General features: G+C 43.9%; 1 protein-coding gene across 1 annotated transcript in view; it reads right to left on the bottom strand.

The window, feature by feature from the left end:
- Nucleotides 1-24,665, bottom strand: part of LOC126188718 (lutropin-choriogonadotropic hormone receptor-like) — a 379,983-nt gene that overhangs the window by 175,027 nt on the left and 180,291 nt on the right. The gene's annotated exons all lie outside the window — the stretch shown is intronic.

Genomic DNA, 24,665 nt, shown 5'->3' with positions numbered 1-24,665 from the left:
AGGCTTGTATACATCAAATGGATTCTGCACACAGGACAGTGTGATAACATCTAGAGCATTGCGATGTGTTAATTGTAGGGCCGTCGTTGCAGCTTGCCTTGATGCAGCAACAGAGAGCGGGGCCTGCCAATGGTGCACCGAAACGACAAAAATAGACACAGAAATGGCACGAAGTCGTTCTTTTTAGGCGATTTCCAACTCTGCGGACTACATCACGACGCACGTATCCAAATATGGAGGCCATGAGGCGAATGCATTCAAATAAACAAACAGCCTTGAAGGCCGAACGGTACCGAACGGCCGTCGTGCCATCCTCAGGCCTTAGTCACCGGATGTGGATACGGACGGGAATGTGGTCAGCATACAGCTCTCCCTGCCGTTGTCAGTCTTCATGACCGATACCGCAGTTCCTCAATCAAGTAGCTCCTCAATTGGCCTCACAAGGGCTGAATGCACCCTGCTTGCCAACAGCTCTCGGCAGACCCAGACGCTGACCAATCCAAGTGCTAGCCAAGTCCGACACGCTTAACCTCACTCATCTGACGGGAATCGGTGTCACCAGTGCGGCAAGGCAGTTGGCCCCAGGAGGATATACTCGTAATTCTCAATTGGTTCCAGCCTCTGGAGTGCAGGTTTTGAGGTGCCTTTGAGTGCACAACACGACCATCTCTTCTTCACGTCTGTTACATTTTTCCTCATTGCCTGTGGCCTATCGTCGAGGTCTATTTAACGTTTACCTTTCGTAAGATAACGTGAGGCTGTTGATTACCTGTTCATTCTGACCTACCTCGATTCCAAATCTTTGACCCACCGAAAAGACTCTGGTAATTGCTTGCCGAGAGACTGGCGTGCCACCACGTACCAGCTACTATGGATAATGTACTGTTATGCAGTAGAAGCATCATGGAATGACGGAAGTACCCATAGTAGTCAGCGACCTAGAGCCGACGTTTCTGTCAGAGCAGGCAGTTCTGTTACTAAATTTCATACCGTGTATATCCCAAAACTATCTACAAATTCAATCATGTGTTTTTCCTACTATATGATTATATACAGAATGTGACAGGTATAAGTGTAAATATTTTTATATGTGTTACCTTAATATGTATGCACACCAGTGTGTTGATTGTTTCTTCTCCCCACAAACACATCACAAACTTTATGACCTGATGTGTCCTGTGTGGCTGTACCTGAACCGTGAAGTGAACAATACGTCGCAGTATAGACTTCCCATTCAGCATCCACGCATTGATGCTTCAACATCTGACCTGCTCCACAGGGGACAGTAAGCATTAATTGCCCGTTCTTGCTACGCACAATAGCATATAATGATGTAATGTTGCTCAGTACACCGTCCTTGGAGTTGTAATTTTAATAGTCAGCAGTGTACGAATATGGAGACACACACCTCAGAGGTTTAAATTTCCTTTACTTCATGTCTATGATCATAAATTATTATGTCACCAGACTACCGGTTTCGGTCTATAATGACCATCTTCATATCTGTTTTATAAAAACATGTCTTAATATACTGGAGCCATAGTGGCATCGTCAAATGCTCCAGAGGTTTTCAGATGTTCAAATGTGTGTGAAATCTTACGGGACTTAACTGCTAAGTCATCAGTCCCTAAGCTTACACACTACTTAACCTAAATTATCCTAAGAACAATCACACACACACACACCCATGCCCGAGGGAGGGCTCTAGCCTCCGCCGGGACCAGCCGCACAGTCCATGACTGCAGCGCCTTAAACCGCTCGGCTGATCCCGCGCGGCTCCAGAAGTGTCTTGTTCTCACTGAACGTTGGTGGTTAATCTAAGATAGTGAATGTATGATACAGCGCAAGTAGTGTGGAGAAAGCCCGTTTTTCTTATACCATCGTTACAAATCGGGAGATACATCGTGGAGATCCGGCAAAGTAGCATTTGATGCCAAACTGGTAAATCCATGGTCTACTTTTCTTAGACCGATAATGGCGGGTATAAGAATCATCGAAGCCTGTAGACTTACAAACTGAAATACTGCAGGAGCGTCTATCGTCAGGAGGGCCACATCAGTGGAACTTCGCATCTGACTTCCTGATCAATTTAGACTTAGTTTTTGAAACCAGCATGCCACGTGACACGAACACATTTCTGTCTTCACTTCATATGTTTATTGGCCGAATGTGGTCATTCTTGGACGTTAGGAGCCTCTTAATGAAAAGACTTCCGCGGTCCCGGTAGTTATAAAAGAAAGTGGAGAATAGATGTTGAAACAAGTACTCCAGATGGTTAAAGATTTTTCTAGAGAAAGAAACAGCTGCTAACATATGAAATAATAGATTTTCGGTATCACTAACATGTATAAAACCATGCAAATGGACAAACAGAAAAATTTTGCAAATGGACAAACAGAAAGATTTCAAAGCGTTTACAGGGTGTTCGGAAATTTCTGTTACGAACTTCTAGGACTTGCAGAGGGGAGTGAGTATACAATACTCTGAACAGGAACCCACGTCTAAAAACGTACCGTTTCCGTTCTACAGCGGTTTCGATTCAGACGTTTATCTCATCCATTTCTGCTTCTGGAATTGAATTAGACGTGACGCAGTACAGTTATTAGGTAGCAGATCCATTTGTCACTTAAGCACATTTGTTCGTATTAATAGTTTCCAAAACAAAAAACAACCCAGCATACTCTATGTACAAAACGTAATGTTTTATTATTAATACAAATAAACGTGCTTATGTGTTAAATGGATGTTTACCTACGTTCCCTTTCAAATGGTTACTTAATAATTGTACTTCGTCATGCTTTATTCAATTCCTCAAACAGAAGTGGATGAGTTAATCATCTCAACTGAAACCATCGTAGAACGGAAACGGAATGTTTCCAAAAATGTGTTCCTGTCGAAATATTATGCACTCATTCCCTCTACAAGACCTAAGAGTTTGTAACGCGAATTGCCGAACAGCCTGTAAACCGGCAAAAAGAAAAATCAAAAGAAGCCTACACTGGGCAAGCCAAAGATAATATAACGACAAATGATTTTTTGTTTTCAAGTTTACTCAATATTTTAATACTCCACCGAGTGCAAGCTATTCTGTATATATGTGATTATTGAACAACCTTGCGTTATTTTAACAATGCAATTTTCTATAAATCATTAAACTTTAATTTGAGACTCATCAGACTCGAAGGAAATCAGAATTCGTGCAGATCCGTCGTGGTTGCAACTTCACTACCAAAGAGGTTCTCGACTGAGAAAAATCACGCCAGAAGCAAATCAGAGAACACACTGTATGGGACAAAGTATATGGCCAAAGAGACATTAAACTGTAGCAAACGAAATGAAAGACTCGGCACAAGGCATTAGGTATGGCAGCAATCTGATAACTGGCAAAAGATATGGAAAAATATGAACTGATCTTTATTTACTGTCTGAGTTTCAAAAGCATGATTTGGGAGGGTTACCAAGCTATTAAAAATAAGCTGTAGTGTCTCAGAAACCCTCTCATCCCGAATTCGATTCACCAAGGTATGGGTGGCGTCATAGGCCATAATACATTACGATGTTACAGCTGACTGCAAGCTCACCGTGGAAGACAGATGGTATTTCATTGCGACTGCGTGGTCGACTAAGTCTGGAGTGCAGCACTCACATACTTACACTTTTACAGGGGGAACGAACTCCTCGTCCAGGCCTTGAAGACCCAAGGGATGTCGACCGCCAGCCGTGTCATCTTCTACTTGCGGCATCATGAGGATGCGATATGGAAGACCATGTGGTCAGCACTGCGATCTCCCTGCTGTCCTGTCGACTTTCCACACCTTGGAGTTGCTACTTCTAATTCAAATGGCTCCTCAGTTGGCATCACAAGCTAAACTGCGCCCCGCACCTATCCCTCCACGAAGGAAAAATCCTTGGCAGTAGCGAGACTCGAATCCTGGACCTCTACATGGCAACTTCCTACACTGACCACGCAGTTGCGGAGGCAGACTTCACAGAAGGAACGCCTCGAGGTTTTTGCCTCCAGCCTACCCCCGAGCATCATGAACATTACCGTGGTATGGTTCTCAACTGCTATCTCATCATGGCTTCGAAGATTCCTCTGATGGGATGTGCATTGCACATTACACAACTCTAGGTATATACCTGTGTTCTTCCCAGACATCAAACTCTGTTTCACTTCCTGTTCTTGACGTATCAAAGATAATGATGTCTGACATCAGAACGGACGAAGTGTACGCATTGGCCGTTGCACAGTAGAAGTACTTAGCACACCATTGATACGATAGATTATCTTCATCGCGTAAGAGCACTTTAACACCTCTGTCCCCTCTCAGACGTTGCAGACATGTTGACGAACACTCGCTCATTCTCGCGACATTATAGGAGCATACTTTGAGCAACAATATGTTCAAACCTCGAGCTAATCCTCTTGCATCATAGCGTATTCCAAGTCACCACAGGCAAATGCTTTGAAGTATTTTTGCTGCTGTCTGATTCTAACGTGCGCGATTGCAGAACAGTAGGGGTGCGCAGACGACTGTTCATATTTCACTACAAGAAGATGAAGACAAAAGAGGTGTAGATCATGAACGGGGAAAGAGGAAGCTACACAAGAGAATTTGGGTGAGCTGGATGGTGAAGGGGATGCACGCTTGTAAGGCCAACATAAGACAACATGAAGAATGGGTGATACTCCAACTGAAATATATAGACGAAGATAGAAATTTCGGATCTCATGAATCATCTGGGTTAAGATAAATATGACAGTGTTTCTTAGAATTCAGGGAATAGATACATAATTAATGCCAGAGGAATATATTATAGAATTTGGCAGATTGCAGTATCATTTTGATTTTGTGCTGCCTGCTACTAACTGGATACAAAATTTTGCAATTCTGAAGAGAAAATACGAAAATCAAGGCAGTTATTCCCACGTATTATCAACAAGGATGAAGATTTAATACATGAATTAAGAAGAATGTTGGCTATCGCGGATTGTTGACTGTCACAGTACTCAATGCTAAATGCTGCTGTAGCATTGGGTATGCCTTGTAGAGACGTACAGTCAATGAGGTGGCACGTGGTGATTGTATATTAATAGTAAAATGTAGTATCATTAGTTGGCTGGTTATATTCACAATGATTTCCAGCCAAGACAGGAATGAAATTAGATAGCCTTCCATGTTAGCAAACATGGGAATTTGCATTCCTGTAGCAGAAGCTAACACGTCCACCCACCTGTGCTGATTGGTTGTTTTACAGTTCTCCCAGCTGTCCTCTAAACGTCCTAGGAATTTGTTTACAACATAGTATTTCCATTATGTTATTAACAGGCATTAGACCGTGAGATATCCGTGGTACCAGGTTCTGTGCTACGGATCTATTTTATTAATAACATTTCGTCTTCCCTCGCAATATTTTTATTTTCTAATTACTGTCCAGTGCCTTTCGGAGCTACAACTCAATTTCCAAGGACTGCATACACATAAAGGGCATCTCCTTCAATTTTAAGTCTAAAATTAACACGACGACGCAGTTGTTTACAAGAAAACTGTCTCAGACGGGATTAATGAGCGAAATAAAGTATCGTAATACATTCCCGGCCTTTAAAATTGCTACACCAAGAAGAAATGCAGATGATAAACGGGTATTCATTGGACAAATATATTATACTACAACTGACATGTGATTACATTTTCACGCAATTTCGGTGCATAGATCCTGAGAAATCAGTACCCAGAACAACCACCTCTGGCCGTAGTAACAGCCTTGATACGCCTGGGCATTGAGTCAAACAGAGCTTGGATGGCGTGTACAGATACAGCTGCCCATGCGGCTTCAACAAGATACCACAGTTCATCAAGAGCAGTGACTGGCGTATTGTGACGAGCCAGTTGCTCGGCCACCATTGACCAGACGTTTTCAGTTGGTGAGAGATCTGGAGAATGTGCTGGCCAGGGCAGCAGTCGAACATTTTCTGTATCCAGAAAGGCTCGTACAGGGCCTGCAACATGCGGTCGTGCATTATCCTGCTGAAATGTAGCGTTTGACAGGGATCGAATGAAGGGTAGAGCAGCGGGTGGAAACACGTCTGAAATGTAACGTCCACTGTTCAAAGTGCCGTCAATGCGAAAAAGAGGTAACCGAGACGTGTAACCAAAGGCACCCCATATCATCACACCGGGTGATACGCCAGTATGGCGATGACGAATACACGCTTCCAATGTGCGTTCACCGCGATGTCGCCAAACACAGATGCAACCATCCGGATGCTGTAAACAGAACCTGGATTCATCCGAAAAAAAAGACGTTTTGCCATTCGTGCACCCAGGTACGTCGCTGAGTACACCATCGCAGCCGCTCTTGCCTGTGATGCAGCGTCAAGGGTAACCGCAGCCATGGTCTCCGAACTGATAGTCCATGCTGCTGAAAACATCGTCGAACTGTTCGTGCATATGGTTGTCGTCTTGCCAGCGCCCCTATCTGTTGACTCGGGGATCGAGACGTGGCTGCACGATCTGTTACAGCCATGCGAATAAGATACCAGTCATCTCCACTGCTAGTGATATGAGGCCGTTGGGCTCCAGCACGGCGTTTCATATTATCCTCCTGAATCCACGGATTCCATATTTTGCTAACAGTCATTAGATCTCGACCAACGCGGGCACAAATGTCGCGATACGATAAATCGCAAACGCGATAGGCTATAATCCGACCTTTATCAAAGTCGGAAACGTGATGGTACGCATTTCTCCTCCTTACACGAGGCATCACAATAATATTTCACAAGGCAACGCCGGTCAACTGCTGTTTGTGTAAGAGAAATCTGTTGGAAACTTTCCTCATGTCAGCACGTTGTAGGTGTCGCCACCGTCGCCAACCTTGTGTGAATGCTCTGAAAATCTAATCATTTGCGTCTCACAGCATTTTCGGCTTTAAATTTCGCGTCTGTAGCATGTCATCTTCGTGGTGTAGCAAATTTAATGGCCAGTAGTGTACATTACCTGCGGTTGGCCACGTACACTCGCCTTTTGCATTGGTAAAAATGTTCCACTACCTACTTCAAAGTGACAGTGAGAACGATGTAGGGTTTGTGGAAGGGAGCGAGGGTGGCGGGCTGAGAGAAAGGAAGGGAGAGACCAGTGTAAGTGGAATGTGGAATTAGATGGAGATGAGGTAGTATGTTTATATTTATGGTAGCCACAAGACAACTATGTTCATTAATTTCTTGTGGGGCTGTTGTACTAAGAGACAGTCATTATGGAATTTAGGAAGTAATTTGTGGTATGCGCTCTCTGTGTGTACCTACAGCATCTCAGAGAGTTGGGGAATGTATTCCTTGTTTATTTATAGTTCGTGTAGTATGTTAAGTTTTGTGACTGGGGATTGTCTATGGCAAACGGTGGGATTTTTATTGATGATTCATCACATCGTATCGCAAATGATCTGCTGTTCTACATCTGTAAATCTGGAACTGATGTTATGAACAAGTGGTTGGCTATATTTGTCAAGTTTGTTGCAGCTGTGAGCAGAGACGACCTTTTTGTAATGGGTCACGTTAATGTCATATCATTTACGCTAATACGCAATTTTTTAAGAAGCTCTTCCAATGAATAAAACACTGATAGGTTTTACAGTGTTGGTAACAAGGGTTTTGTTTCACTTTTATTTTCTTTCCTTTTTATTTTATTAAGGAGATAATCAACTATGGATGCTAAATGTCCATTATAAAACAAGTAAATTACTGTAACTCCTAAGCAATCTTTTCATGTTATTTCGTCAACGTACGTAGGCGGAAGTAATATGAAATTCAGTACCCCATTACGTCACTGTAACATACACGTAGAATAAATACGCCTCTTTTAGGCATGTAGTACTGTCATAAACATGCAGAATAGGTTAAAATGTAAATGCAAATGTGGAACATTTTTACCAATGCAGAAGACGAATGTTACAGGACCAAACACACGTAATGTGTTAGGATACTTCACTTTTCTCACTGATCCCGTCTGAGACAGTCTTCACGTGGAAATAACAACATTGACACTCTGTTAAGTTAAGGTGAAAAAGTGAAAGAGTTGTAACGCTCATTATTTCTAGACAGGCCTTTAAAGTTGCGCTGTAGATTTGAAAGGCATCAAACAGTAGTAAGAAAGTGAAGATATTGCCACTAAGGACTGAATGTTTTTAATTAAATACGTTTTTTTAGCCTAGAGAATTTTCACCTACAGACTGCAGCTTTGGTCTTGTAGAGCGGCATGAGATTCGTAGCAGTCAGGGCGAAGAGTCCTCCGCAACACCAAAGCGATCGTGAAGGAGGCCATTCTCCTCTCGTGCTGGCTGCTGGTGATGGGCTGGGAGAAACGGCGGCCAACAGTGCAAGTACTGAATGTGCCGCTGCATTATCCTAACATGAGGCAGCGGAAAGAAAATCACCAAGACTGAGAAAGATTTCTGAGGCTTTGGGTAGAGATATCTGCAACCGAATAATTAAGGGCGCTACTGCGAAAAGATAAAGTAAAATAATCAGAGTACTAGAACATATAGAAAAAAGTAGCTTCATTGTATGTCCTAAATTACCTAGAGCAATTGTTTCCGTCCTACAGTTTGTAAGAAAATGCTGCCACATAACGCAGCTATCACGAAACACTTTAAATAAAGTAGAAAGAATGAAATTTATCCTTTGTTGAAAAAATCATTCCCACATCCTCTGCAGTTGCTTGAAGGAAACTATGGAGAATCTGTGTGAAGTAGGACAAACTGGAATTTCAGCATCCGAAGATGTGTCCAGTGTCTTCGCTACGACGCAACCTACAATATTGGCCATTAAAATTGCTACACCACGAAGATGACTTGCTACAGATGCGAAATTTAACCGATACGAAGACGATGCGGTGATATGCAAATGATTAGCTTTTCAGAGCATTCACACAAGGTTGGCGCCGGTGGCGACACCTACAACGTGCTGACATGAGGAAAGTTTCCAACCGATTTCTCATACACAAGCAACAGATGACGGCGTTGCCTGGTGAAACGTTGTTGTGATGCCTCGTGTAAGGGGCAGAAATGCGTACCATCACGTTTCCGACTTTGATAACCTATCTTAATTGCGGTTTATCGTAACGCGACACTGCTGCTCGCGTTGGTCGAGATCCAATGAGTGTTAGCAGAATATGGAATCGGTGGGTTCAGGAGGGTAATACGGAACGCCGTGCTGGATCCCAACAGCCTCGCATCTGTGTTTGGCGACATCGCGGTGAACGCACATTGGAAGCGTGTATTCGTCATCGCCATACTGACCTATCACCCGGGGTGATGGTATGGGGTGCCATTGGTTACACGTCTCGGTCACCTCTTGTTCGCATTGACGGCACTCTGAACAGTGGACGTTACATTTCAGATGTGTTACGACCCGTGGCTCTACCCTTCATTCGAACCCTGAGAAACCCTACATTTCGGCAGGATAATGCACGACCGCATGTTGCAGGTCCTGTACGGGCCTTTCTGGATACGAAATATGTTCTACTGCTGTCCTGACCAGCACATTTTCCAGATCTCTCACCAACTGAAAACGTCTGGTCAATGGTGGCCGAGCAACTGGCTCGTCACAATACGCCAGTCACTATTCTTGATGAACTGTGGTATCGTGTTGAAGCCCCATGGGCAGCTGTACCTGTACAAGCCATCTAAGCTCAGGTTGACTCAATGCCCAGGCGTATCAAGGCCGTTATTAGGGCCAGAGGTGGTTGTTCTGGGTACTGATTTCTCAGAATCTATGCACCCAAATTGCGTGAAAATATAATCACATGCCATATACGATTTCAGTTTGCTGAAAGTCGTCATTGTGTAGCTACAAAACCACGAACATGAATTTTTTCACCAATATTAAACACAGTAAGTTACTTTAAATTGTTTGTTTACATTACAGTTATTGGTTGCCTCCACAACTTACGACACGCAGGTAGAACATCGAACGTCCGTTAGCCCGAAACAGTATGAGAAACTGTTACCGTCTTGTCATTAGGAATAAAGCACATAGAATTTCATGTAGCTCACCTAGCTTGTAGGTAAACAAGCAACACAACATTACGATTTTGCTCTTGGAAACGCACTGTCTCGATTTTTTTGTGAGGGTTCTAAAACATCAAATCCTATTAGTTGAACATAGCGCGCCAGCCGCTGTGGCCGAGCGGATCTAGGCGCTTCAGTACGGAACCGCGCTGCTGCTACGGTCGCAGGTTCGAATCCTGCCTCGGGCATGGATGTGTGTGATGTCCTTAGGTTAGTTAGGCTTAAGTAGTTCTAAGTCTAGGGGACTGATGACGACAGGTGTTAAGTACCATAGTGCTTAGAGCTATTTGAAACATTTTTGAAGATAGCGCAGGATGGGCTCTCCATGATTTATATACTAAAGAAAACGCCTACAGAAGCTACCTCGAAGTGTTATTTTAAAACCTGTCGAAGCATCTCAATGTAATTGGTTAGCTGATAATCCTAAGACCGACTTCTGCTGCGGAATCGTACTGTCCACCGTCAGCTTTCTTTCACAGTCACTGTCTCCAAATGGTAAATAATACCATCTCAGCTTTGGATGTCAACAAAGGTAATTACGAGAAATTAACAAGAAAATTCCTGTTGTACTTTAGTGACTTGGAAGGTAGGTTGTAAATCAGGTTCTTCGTTGTGACATAAATCAAGTATACTTTTGTATGAGAAGCCGCTTTGAATGCATTTTTTTATGCTAAAGGTATATGAAGAAAAACATACCATTCTATATTACTACAATATGATGATAATTTACTAAAGTTGTAAGTAGTTGAATAAGGAATTAACGATGAAATAGGGAACACCGTAAGCAGTTTGTGTGTTTTTGCAGAGGGCTGTGGAACTACAAGAAGTAGTAATATCCCCCCCCCCCCCCCAACCTCCGAGTGTGAACTAAGCATTCCCGGTGAAGAATGTCACTGGTATGAATAACGATAGCTATAACACTAAATGCAGAGGAAGTAGGATCTGACCCCTGTCTAATCCTGGGCCATCTCGTAAGTTAAAGAAATACCGGGTCTTGCAAATAGGTAGGTGTCGATCACCTTGTAAGACAGATGCATTTTGCATAATGGATTATTTGTAACTTGTCTGAGGAGTTAAGAACACCAGTGGGGTGACTGATTTCGATATGGATACAATGTGGCAGAATCAAGACACTTAAAAATACAAGGCAAAAAAATGGCTCTGAGCACTATGGGACTTAACAGCTGTCGTCATCTGTCCCCTAGAACTTAGAACCACTTAAACCTAACTATCCTAAGGACATCACACACATCCATGCCCGAGGCAAGATTCGAACCTGCGACCGTAGCAGTCGCGCGATTCCGGACTGCGCGGCCGGCAAAATACAAGGCAAAATTTCGATACTTCACAAGACAAGAAATATGCAAGATCGGCAGTCTCAATGCTGTGTTCAGCCAACTGGACATACATTAATATCAAGTTATTTGTATTACGAGGATCGTTCTAAAAGTGAAGAAGGTTTCGATCTGACAAGCAGAGCAATTCTACCCCTATACCCGCTCCCATGTCACTGAACTTTCGAATCGTTTTCGCCAGTATGAAATTATCATCGAGCAGCCACAGCCGTTCATTGTACATTTGTGCGATTTTAAAATATGTGATAAAATTAGCCATCCCGCCAAGTGCGAGGTTCGTAGTGTAATAAGCCTTCTGAGTCAAGAAAAATCCGTCCTATACAAATTGTAACGTCCCATTAGAAAAACTAATGAATAAACCCCTACGTTATTTGATTTTCAAACAGCTGAGCAAAACTGAACGTACTCAGACATTCACTAAGTGGCACACAATATTTTTAGCGCAACGCAATCTGACTTTCAGTAATCCCTACAAATGAATGGTCCTGACTAACAATAAAATATACCTTTCATGAATTCTTACCTCACAAAAATCTTTGTTACTCGAACTACTGCAATACAGCGAGCGCCAATACTGCCAGCTAAATAAAATATTCTAACTACTGAAGGCACTATCTACTGATAGGCATAGTTAGCAAATGAAAGATTTTGATAGAGAACAATCAATGTATTTACTTTAATAGTGTTCAAAAGTCATTATATATATATATATATATATATATATATATATATATATAGTCTAACTACTGAAGGCACCAACTACTGATAGGCATAGCTAGCAAATGAAAGATATTTGCTAGAGAACACTCAATGTATTTACCTTAATAGTGTTCAAAAGTCATTATATATATATATATATATATATATATATCAGTTCACGACATCCAGTCTTACAAATTTACTGTCTCTGATGGACACACGTCCAGATCATCCGCTCTCAAAACTACGCCCTCTCTCTCCCCATATCCACCACTGCTGGCAGCTCACCTCCAACTGCGCAACGCTACGCACTGTTAACATCCAGCTGCCCGACACTACAATAGCGAACAACAATGCAAACCAGCCACAGACTGCACACAGCACAGCAAGTGATTTTCATACCGAGCGCTACGTGGCGTCACCAATATAAAAACCTAAACAGCCTACTTACAAAATCAGCGGACCGAATAGTCCTAATGAAGAATATTCATGTGAGCCCTCACAGGTGACAAACGGACTTAAGTATTGAGGAAAAAATTCAAAATGACAGACGTTTCACAGATGCACTGTGTGGTGTCACCGCCAGACACCACACTTGCTAGGTGGTAGCCTTTAAATCGGCCGCGGTCCATTAGTATACGTCGGACCCGCGTGTCGCCACTGTCAGTGATTGCAGACCGAGCGCCGCCACACGGCAGGTCTAGTGAGACGTCCTAGCACTCGCCCCAGTTGTACAGCCGACTTTGCTAGCGATGGTTCAGTGACAAAATACGCTCTCATTTGCCGAGACGATAGCATAGCCTTCAGCTACGTCATTTGCTACGACCTAGCAAGGCGCCATTACCAGTTACTATTGATGCTGTAAAACATGTACCGTCGAGAGCGATGTTCACCATTTATGGATTAAAGTTAAGTATTCCACAGCTACGTCCTTTTCTGCTAGTGTAATTTCCTTGACCTGTTCCAGACCTCACGCCAGCCTGTGTGAGCTAAAACGCCTGCCTTTCGGCTTCCTCTCCTGCCGGGTTGGCTCTCTTGCCAATCCACAACATTTGGCGACGAGGCCAATCCGCGTTCGTATCGATATTGCCCTGATTTACTTGTGTAATGGCTTCGCCACATTCTCCAGATGTACTGTCCGAATTTTATCACTTACAGAATCAGCAGACGCAGGCCTTACTGGATGCCCTCGGATTGCTAGTCCAGGGTCAACGTGCAATGCAAAACGATGCGGCATCCGCCGCTCCACCGCTAATGCAGACACAACACGCAGTTGCACCAACTTTTCGTCCTTTTGATGCTGCACTGGAAATCTGGACGGAGAGGTCACGCCAATTTGGATTCCATCTCGCCACCTACAGAATTCAAGGTAACGAGCGGCAGCCTTCTCTCCTTTCCTCCGTCGGGGTACAAACGTACTGTGTGATAGTCAAATTATTTCTCCGACGCGACGTAGCAACTCTGTCCTACGACGAAATTTTGTCTGCATTAGATGCATATTTCAAAGAATCAGTCAATGTAGTTGCGAAAAGGTATACTTTCTTTCGTACAAAACGTGCGGCAGGTCAGACTAATCGGGAGTGGGTTGCAACCTTGCAAGGCCTTACTAGGGATTGTGCTTTTGAGTGTCAATGTGGACGCCCTTATTCAGATACTATGGTGCGTGATGCAATTGCACAGAACGTTTCTGATGTTCGTATAAGGGAACAGATTTTGAAACTAGTCAATCCCTCCCTTCAACAAGTGATGGACATATTGGATCGGCAGGACACACTTGACTTTGCTCAGGAATCATTTGAAACTTCGCCACCCATGTGTCAGGTTAGCTTGCCCGCCGGGCGAACTCCACGGACCAGTAAACAGTCCTCGCGCCCGGCCGCGCCAGAGCTGCCTGGTTCTTAGCCACGTGTACTGCGCCGGCAAGCAAATGCAGTGAACTTGTTTGGTTTCGATTTATTTCAGTTGTTTAACTTGTCTATAGTAAATCAGGTCCTATCAATGAACCAGACTGTGCCTTCAGACAGTGTTTCTCGTCTATGTGAAGACTTTTCAGACATTTTTGCACCGGGCCTCGGTTTGTGCTAAGAACTATAAAGCACATTTGGAACTGAAAGTAAACGCGCAACCGAAATTTTTCAGGGCGTGAAATGTTCCCCACGCATTGCGTGATGAGGTCGCAAAAACATTACACAATTTGGAATCACAAGGTATAATTGAACGTGTGCAAGCTTCTCTCTGGGCATCACCCTTAGTAATTTTGCAAAAACCTTCCGAAAAATTGAGACTTTGTGTGGACTTCAAGGGAACAGTGAATCCACAACTAGTGACTGCACTGCAACTTTCCTCTACCCCGCCCGTAAGATCTTTTTGACAAACTGTGCCCGGGTAAATATTTTTCGAAGTTGGCCCTAGCAGATGCGGACATGCAAATACCGGTGGATGAAGAATCCCAGCGCGTTTTGGTGGTTAACACACATCTGGGTTTGTATCGATTCAAACGACTGCCATTCAGGTGTACATCCGCCGCATCAGGTTCCTGTGCAGCAGCAGACACCTGCTTTTGCCCCAGGCGACGTTGTCTACTACCGCAACTATCGAGGTTCACGGCGTTGGCTCGAAGGGCGCATTCTTCACTGCATCGGCCGTGCTATGTATCTGGTTTTGGGGGCCTCTGGTGAGGTGCGTCGGCATCTCAATCAGCTGCGCCTCTGTCGTCGCACGGGATCTGCTGCTCCCCGTCTGCTTTCAGCGACGGTGCCGTCCGGTCAGCTCCCTGGAGACCCATCTACTGGCTCGTCTCAGCCCCAGGTGTTACCGACGCTGCCTTCCATTTTGCCCCATGGCGACGCGCCGCCGCCGCCGCCGCCGCCGCCTGTTCTCCCGCCGGCGACGCCCGCAGTGGACGCGTCGCTGCAACCGCCGGGCGCCTCCCTCGGTCACGCGCAGCCAATCGCTTCCCGTGACCAGTTGTCCTCTGACATGGAACTCATGCCCGCTCCGGACCATATGTCGTCTTCGCCCGTCGGGTGCCCCGGCCCGATGGAGGTCGACCCTTCGGCCCCTCCTGTCTCTCTACGGGCGCATACACCGCATATTGGCGTGAACCCTGGAGCAGGTTTCCAGGCGTTTCCTAGCTCCCCTCGGTCCGAATGGCACGGTGCGGGTGGCACAGCCTCGCCTGTTGTTAGGCTACCCACCTCGTCGCATACATCAACATGGGGACCTCCCCACAGCGGGCGGAAGCCTTATGCCACAACCGTCTGCCGATTTGCGGGGGAGGAATGTGGTGTCACCACCAGACACCACACTTGCTAGGTGGTAGCCTTTAAATCGGCCGCCGTCCGTTAGTATACGTCAGACCCGCGTCTCGCCACTATCAGTGATTGCAGACCGAGCGCCGCCACACGGCAGGTCTAGAGAGACTTCCTAGCACTCGCCCCAGTTGTACAGCCGACTTTGCTAGCGATGGTTCACTGACAAAATACACTCTCATTTGCCGAGACGATAGTTAGCATAGCCTTCAGCTACGTCATTTGCTACGACCTAGCAAGGCGCCATTACCAGTTACTATTGATGCTGTAAAACATGTACCGTCGAGAGCGATGTTCACCATTTATGGATTAAAGTTAAGTATTCCACAGCTACGTCCTTTTTTGCTAGTGTAATTTCCTTGACCTGTTCCAGACCTCACGCCAGCCTGCGTGAGCTAAAACGCGTGCAGGTTCGAATCCTGCCTTGGGCATGGGTGTGTGTGATGTCCTTAGGTTAGTTAGGTTTAAGTAGTTCTAAGTTCTAGGGGACTTATGACCTAAGATGTTGAGTCCAATAGTGCTCAGAGCCATTTGAACCATTTTTTAAAACGCGTGCCTTTCGGCTTCCTCTCCTACCGGGTTGGCTCTCTTGCCAATCCACAACACACTGAGCTTGCGGTTTCCCGAAATTTCGTGATCAGTTCATTACCAAATTCTTAGTGCCGATTTGAGCTGTAGAAACGTGCGCCAGTTGGGTTCCTCGACTTGTGATGAATGATCACATAAACAAGAAATGGGAATCACACTGATTCATCTCAATCGGTACGACAACACAAGCTTCACTGATAACGAGATGCAAATTTAACGTAAATTTCAGAAACTAAGCGCTAGTGAAAAGAGAAAAGTAGCCAAATTAATTCGAAGTACCAAATTTTTTTTGGCAACAGCGTTTTGAGATCGAGTCCGCAGTCTGCTTATTGACTTTATTGCTAGAGAAGTGATTACGAATATACTGGCTTGCTGTCGCAGTGTTCCAAACAAACGGCTTGGATTGTTAGTCAGAGGCATTGATTCTTCACGATAAAGCAAGCTTACGTTCGGCTGAGGTTACAAGGAATTTGCTTCGGCAATTTAAGTGTGTAGTTTTTTCACAGATGCCTACAGCCCGGACTTGGCCCCCCTAGAGATCACACTCTGTTACCTACACTGAAGGAGTTTTTGGGCCGAATCTACTACGGAAATGACAATGAAATCAGAGAAGACGTTAGTCACTGATACTACAACTTGGGCTCAACGGAGCTTGTTGAGTGCTACGACCAATACTGAAATTTGGATGGCGACTACATTGTCTTGAATAATGATACAGATAGCAGTAACAATTCTTTATTTTTATAGTGGCCCTCATATTACTACTAACGTTGTTTGTTAAAAACAGGACTTCTACTTACACGAAAACAATTAACGCTTTCCGTTTCTGATTTTACCTACTAATGTGCTGCTAACAGTTTAGAAAAAGAGTAAGTGATCTGCTTCAAAACACGTTCCAAATACATGACGGCGTCTTCACGTTCTTTTGTAGCCCAATGTTTCATCCAGTGTTGTCTTCATCAGGAAGTTGTGATTACGATATGCGTCAGTGTCCAGTTGTATCATCGTACATCGTGATACAGCTTGTCAACGTGAATCATGACGACGGATGGAGGCTCACATCGACTTGGTTGCCAAGAGTAGTCGGCCAGTGGCCAACAACTTCCACAAGCTCAGACCCGAGGCACGTGATGCGTTCAGGTCTAACGACCGACACGGGAGGAAAAATAACCGTCACTGTATTGTTCTGAGGTGCGGGTTGAGCAAATAGCATACACCTGAGATGATACAGATTCTATCCCTGGTGACCTACAGCTACAGCAAACTTCCCATAAGAGCAATCGAATTATAAGGAAACAAGGTCACACAATGAATAACCATCTATCTAATATGAAATTACCAGGATAACTCAATTAAGCATGAAAGTGTGAGTACGTCACTTTACACGGACGTAAGAAAACTGGATCCATCAAACAATGATGGGACACTAGGGTAACTACACTACTGACCATTTAAATTGCTACACCACGAAGATGATGTGCTACAGACGCGAAATTTAACCGACAGGAAGAAGATGCTGTGATAGGCAAATGATTAGCTTTTCAGAGCATTCACACAAGGTTGGAGCCGGTGGCAACATCTGCAACGTGCTGACATGAGGAAAGTTTCCAACCGATTTCTCATACACAAACAGCAGTTGACCGGCGTTGCCTGGTGAAATGTTGTTGTGAAGCCTCGTGTAAGGAGGAGAAATGCGTACCATCACGTTTCCGACTTTGATAAAGGTCGGATTGTAGCCTATCGCGATTGCGGTTTATCGTATCGCGACATTGCTGCGCGCGTTGGTCGAGATCCAATGACTGTTAGCAGAATATGGAATCGGCTGGTTCAGGAGGGTAATACGGAACGCCGTGCTGGATCTCAATGGCCTCGTATCACTAGCAGTCGAGATGACAAGCATCTTATCCGCATGGCTGTAACGGATCGTGCAGCCACGTCTAGATCCCTGAGTCAACAGAGGGGGACGTCTGCAAGACAACAACCATCTGCACGAACAGTTCGACGACGTTTGCAGCAGCATGGTCTATCAGCTCGGAGACCATGGCTGCGGTTACCCTTGACGCTGCATTACAGACAGGAGCGCCTGCGATGGTGTACTCGATGACGAACTTGGGTGGACGAATGGTAAAACGTCATTTTTTCGGATGAATCCAGGTTCTGTTTACAGCATCATGATGGTCGCATCCGTGTTTGGCGACATCGCGGTGAACGCACATTGGAAGCGTGTATTCGTCATCGTCATACTGGCCAATCACCCGGCGTGATGGTACGGGGTGCGATTGGTTACACGTTTCGGTCACGTCTTGTTCGCAATGACGCCACTTTGTACAATGGACGTTACATTTCAGATGTGGTACGACCCGTGCCTCTACCCTTCATTCGATCCCAGCGAAACCCTACATTTCAGCAGGATAAGCACGACCGCATGTTTCAGGTCCTGTACAGGCCTTTCTGGATACAGAAAATGTTCGACTGCTGCCCTGGCCCGCGCATTCTCCAGATCTCTCACCAATTGAAAACGTCTGGTCAATGGTGACTGAGCAGCTGGCACGTCACAATACGCCAGTCACTACTCTTGATGAAGTGTGGTATCGTGTTGAAGCTGCATGAGCAGCTGTACCTGTACATGCCATCCTAGCTTTGTTTGACTCAATGCTCAGGCGTATAAAGGCCGTTATTACGGCCAGAGGTGGTTGTTCTGGGTACTGATTTCTCAGTATCTATGCACCCAAATTGCGTGAAAATGTAATCACATGTCAGTTCTAGTATAATATATTTTTTCGATGAACACCCGTTTATCATCTGCATTTCTTCTTGGTGTAGCAATTTTAATGGCCAGTAACGTATAAGAACCTGATTTATTGCTAGGAACCATCAAAAATGCTATATTCAACGAATCAAGACTACAGTCAGTTAATAAGTGAACAAGGGATTGAAAATACGTGTTAGATACTTGGCACATTTGGGTAGACACATGACAGAACAACATAAAACTCTGTCGTGAATAAAATAATTAAGAAAAGGTTCCGGAAAAGAACGAATAAACTCCTACACTGTCGCCTAAGTGCACTGAAAGTGGCGCTAGCTGGTTGTGAAAACTAGATCAGCAGAATGAAACCCTGATCCAAGTTACATGACTTCGTGGTCACCTCTTCCAGGTGGATGGAAATATGGCCCATGCTTAGCAACATGATGAGACAGCAGAAGACGGCTGCAGAAGTGGCTGAGAATTCGAAGTTCAGTCCTGGCGTGTGACTTCTGCTACAAGTTGGAGACATCTCACTCTGTCGCTCACATAAGAAGCCTACCACCTCAAGCTCTGCAGAGAGGTGTCTTCTATCAAGTCCAACTCACGTTTGCAAAACTTAGCTGTTTTTGCTGAAATTGGAATATCAGAGGCAAATTGCAACACATCTCCCATGTTCTGACCAATGATAATTCAACAAACACGCTAACAAAATTTGCTCTTCTTACAGATTTTGTCATCTGAACCAATGCAGTGCATTTCAGCCTTGGGTGGGAAAGAGGGCAAAAAATCTCCCCATTTTGTAAAAGATTTCGAATTACGGCCAATGACGAAGTGTCCACTTAAACATGTGTGGGAAATCTCCCCCACTGTCAAAATAAATATTACGGTCCAATCACAGATTTCTTTACAAAATTTTGAATAAGCGTTCCAGCCGGCCTCCTCAGGGCTTAACGGCTGGCCACACACTCATAGCCTCATATTTTCACCTGTCCTTTAGACCTTTATACTTGCTAAAAGGTATTCTTTTGACTTCACACACATTGAAGCTTTATGACAGGTTAGCTACCCCCACTACTGGTGTGCTCGGTAGACAGCGGGCTCTCCCCTGTGTTTACCTGTTCAAGATTCTGACTATCAGCAGAAACACGTTTATGAGCCATGTGGTTCCAACAAGTGACTCTTCCCTTTTGCCAAGTAGTTGTAAGAGGCAATCAAAAAGTTTTCCATTCGTATTAGCAATGCAGAATGACTCCGATAGGGGTGTAAAAGCAGCGACATTTACAGAAGGGGTTACGTTGGCATTCGACACGCTTGCAGTAAATACAGAAACTTCTGTGAAGTTTGGAATGTAGGAGACGAGGTACTGGCAGGATTGAAGCTGTTATAACGGATCGTGTGTCATGCTTGGGTAGCTCGGACGGTAGAGCACGCGACCTCGAAAGGCAAAGGTCCTGAGTTCGCGCCTCTGTCCGGCACACAGTTTTAATCTGCCAGGAAGTTTCATATCAGCGCACACTGCGTTGCAGAGTGAAAATCTCACTCTGGAAACATCCCCCAGGCTGTGGCTAAGCCATGTCTCCGCAGTATCCTTTCATCCAGGAGTATTAATTCTGAAAGGTTCGCAGAAGAGCTTCTGTGAAGTCTGGAATGTAGAAGACGAGGTACTGCCAGAATTGAAACTGTGAAGACGTGTTCTGGGTCGTGCTTGAGTAGCTCAGATGGTAGAGCACTTGCACGCGGAAGGCAAAGGTCTCGAGTCTCGGTCCGGCACAGAGTTTTAACCTGACAGGAAGTTTCATATCAGCGCACATCCGCTGCAGAGTGAAAATCTCATACTGTTATGGAATGCTGCATCAAGGTCTGTGCTGGTCACACATTCCTATATCGCAAATGTCGTAATGCAGCAGTTACGTAGAGGCAAGTGAGACACACTCAGGCATCTGCCTTACAGTCCTGACCTCTCAGCATGTGATTATCATGTCTTTAGTTTCTTAAAAAAGGCCTTGAATGTCGACAAAGACGTGCCAGCAGGGAATTACGGTGCTCTACATAGAGCATGGACATCGTATTTTACCAAACAAATATTTTCAACCTGGTTGGCATGGGGGGATGATTGCCTCAATGCTCACAGTTATTTTACCTGAATGTAATACAGATTGACTGAACAACCGTCGAATGGAAAGTTTTCGATCGCTCCTTATGAAAGCCCCAAGCCCACTACAATTACATGACTACTTCAGCCACACCAAAAGGAAAAGAGATACAGTTAATTAAAATTGCAGTCATTCGCCATTGTTGTTATTGCTTGCAGTTTCCCTGCAGCATTAATCATTTGATACACATATTGGATTATTAAACAGGTTACTTGAAAGTATTTGTAAAAAGCTGCCATGTAATGCCACCGCTTCCTCGTTCCGAAAATGGATGCTGATGTAGTTGTCCCGAGACAAATCTGATTCATAGGTACATCAAAGAAGTGTTTTTAGGTTATGGGTACTATTATTCGTTTTATTTTGCATGATAATCAACTGATATCCTTCATGCCACAGATTATGGGTGGGAATGGTTGACCTGGTGCCAAGGTAACGAACATTGGATTTTACACACACACTTAACCTCAACCATCCTTACTCTAAGTAATGTATGCTGGTGTAAGTCTAAATTTATATATATTACATATAAGTAAAGGGAACACCAGCTGCGAAAATTCCACACACACTTAGTAATTGTCTTTACAGTACTTCTAAACTAAGGCGATGCCTGTAGAACCTCACACACATGACTGGCTTATTTTCAAATGTGCTGATACTTTACTCGTATCTAAAGTCAGTTAGTCAGTTGCTTATTACGCATTCACTCTTACTGTATTGCAATTGCAAATAACTCATCCTTCAATCCTATCAATATGGATCGTAACAAATGCACTGCACATATAGATACATGTAAATACACTGACATAAATGAGCACATAGAATTGACATTCAAAACATTAGTAGGTAATTTTTACAACACTTGTACCACTGTACGGCCAGATGCAAGTACAAATTCGTAAATCATCAAATATGTTTAAATGTATCGTCCTAGTTTCACATGAATATGAATGTTCATGGGTAACGGTGTTGACAGTGAAAACATTAGAAAAATACTCGTGCAACAACACTTGTGTCACTGTGTGAAAAGGATCAAGTACTGATTTGTAAGTTAGTGTCGTATTTTGACATTAAACTGAACAGCATAAGTCACTGATGTGCTCAACATGAAATAAGATCATTTTCATATTCCGGGCTGCATCACTGCTGATAGGTTGTGTCAAGACCATTTTATTAATTAATAATTCAGAATGGGTGTAAAGGCCAGTCTCTGAAAACACGTTTCTTGGGAGCTATCTAAAATATACATAAAAACAATAACAATGTCCTTGTAAATACTCAAATAAATACACAAAAGAAAAATGAATGTACTTCGCTCTTCCCCCGCAAACACAACGTTCATTGCACGAATTGTCAAGACCTATAGTTCGAGATATGAAATGGCTTTCTTTTTTCAGAAGGGTTAACTTCACAGTTTTTATTGTTCTTCTTGGAGACGGATGACAAGATTTATACACTCAAATTAAGAGCTCCTTCTATTAACTTGAGAGACATCACGATTTTACACAATGGGCTCGCTAGCATCAGTGTTCATTTACATAGCCTCCTCATAATCAACGGCTGTATTACTCTCGTCTCTATTTCATTCATTAAATTTCGCAACTCCTTGCTGTAATGTATGAACAGTATCCTAACAGTTTTTGTGAGTAACATGACAAGTCTATATGCTTGATTCACTAACATCGATATTGAGATGAGTTCTCCTTTCACCGCTCGATTTGTATCTTTTGGTTTGCTGCAATTCTGAATGCAGGTTAGTCATTCTAAGATTTTTCGGATGACTACTCTGAAACACTCAAGACATACAAGCATGGCCCATGACAAACAATGTCGAAAACCACAGAACACTCTATTATGAAATTCAGTACAACGAGTACATTATTTTCGTAAGTTTGTATCCGTACTTGAGATCGAAGAATGTACCTGCCCTCTATTTTCAGGTTATATTACTGTTTATTTATTCGTTTCCCCTGTGGTCAGATATTCTTTTCTGTGGTATTCATTATTACAAATAAGAACTTCCATCAGATGACAGTCAGATCCCATATGAACAGTATAATCAAAAGACACAAAAAGTGCTGTTCTATCGGAGTCGGACTCAAGTACCTTTATTCATGTGACGTGGCGCGCTTAAACTCTGCCTTTCCCTCTACCCTTTTCATCGCTCATTGCACAGCACTACTAGTATTTAAAAAGAATTTTCTCTGGTACGGTACTCAGTCGTGTGTGGTAAATCACCAAGGGCTTGGTGCTACAATGCTACCGGCAATTACAGATCAGTGTTTCCTATTCCCGACTCACAGTAACAAAAAGTACAACATGCATATCGTCCTCACGGGACAAACTCATCCAACATTTCGTTCGATGCTTTCATCTTTGTGTATATTCAGTACTGTTACAATGGTTTTAACCTTTCCGAAAAGTCGTCCAGACGTAGCCTACAAAAAAATACTGTTGATCATCCTCCCTGATTCTTCAGCATACACGTGCCCACAGGTGGGAGACTTGTTTGTTGCTCTCGGACTTGTTTACTCTGTAAACCTTTAGAGGCGTGAAATACGTAGCCGTCCCATTGATTTTCACACCTTGGGGGTCTCGATCTCTACTATATTGTCGTTTATTATCTTCCTAATTCGGTTTCGTCCGCATTACATATAGAAGGATTTGTGACTCGCTAACTTGCTCTTCTGCGATGCATCTTCGCCATCAGGTTACGCATAAGTAGAAAACTGGCACTGAGAGTGTGTGTGTGTGTGTGTGTGTGTGTGTGTGTGTTTGTGTGTGTGTGTGTGTGTGTGATTGACACATAAATCAGCTTCGACATGTTCCTTAATTTCTGCACACTTCCCATGCGCTTTCGTGGAACTTTATTACTTTCAGCGAAGTTAACTTATCTTATTGCACTCTCTTTGTTCATCAAAAGGCAAACATTTAACTTGCACACACATGCTTGTCGAAGTGTTCATCTTTTATATCGAATAACATGTCCCCCGGTTCGTCTTCAGCGTCAGTTCACCATTCGTGCATTCAAATTCATCTCTGCTCGAATCATCATCTTCCTGTGGTAAGTCAAACGTTGCATTTATCCATTTTCTTGCATGCTACAAGCACAGTACCACTCTGTAGAATTTCAGAAAACTGAGCCTAAGGATCATCTTCACCATCAGGTTACGCATAAGTAGAAAACCGGCACTGAGTGTGTGTGTGTGTGTGTGTGTGTGTGTGTGTGTGTGATTGACACATAAATCAGCTTCGACATGTTCCTTAATTTCTGCACACTTCCCATGCGCTGCACCGCGTACTCTCATTGTTTGCACTCTGAACATGAGTCACTTGGTTACCTTATCATACACTTGGTAGCCTTCCTTATCAAGTGGCGAAACTTGGCTGTGCCAGTCCAGAATACATCGTACTGATACGTCACCCAGTGTGGGATAGGCAGTGTCCTCCGATTCTTAAGGATCGTCCTATAAAATGTGATTGCGAAAATCATAAGAATACCAGGGATCCGAAAATTCTGGTCCAAGGTCGCAAGTTCCAATTTTTCAACCACAAATGTTACTGCGTAAATAAGAGGATCGCCAGTTTTCGAAAATTCGTTATGGACAAGAGTCGCAATATTCCCATGTGAGGTGCCAATTCAGCAACTTAGCATGCCCTTGCGATGCTGCAGATTGTATCCCCGGTGACATACAGTGATAGAAAACACCTCATTAGATCATTAGAATTAAGACAAAATAAGGTT

This window comes from Schistocerca cancellata, chromosome 5 (genome assembly GCF_023864275.1).
Source record: "Schistocerca cancellata isolate TAMUIC-IGC-003103 chromosome 5, iqSchCanc2.1, whole genome shotgun sequence".
Taxonomy (NCBI): Eukaryota; Metazoa; Arthropoda; class Insecta; order Orthoptera; family Acrididae; genus Schistocerca; species Schistocerca cancellata.
Note: the sequence above shows the minus strand (reverse complement) of the source record. Positions and strands in the feature narration are given on the sequence as shown.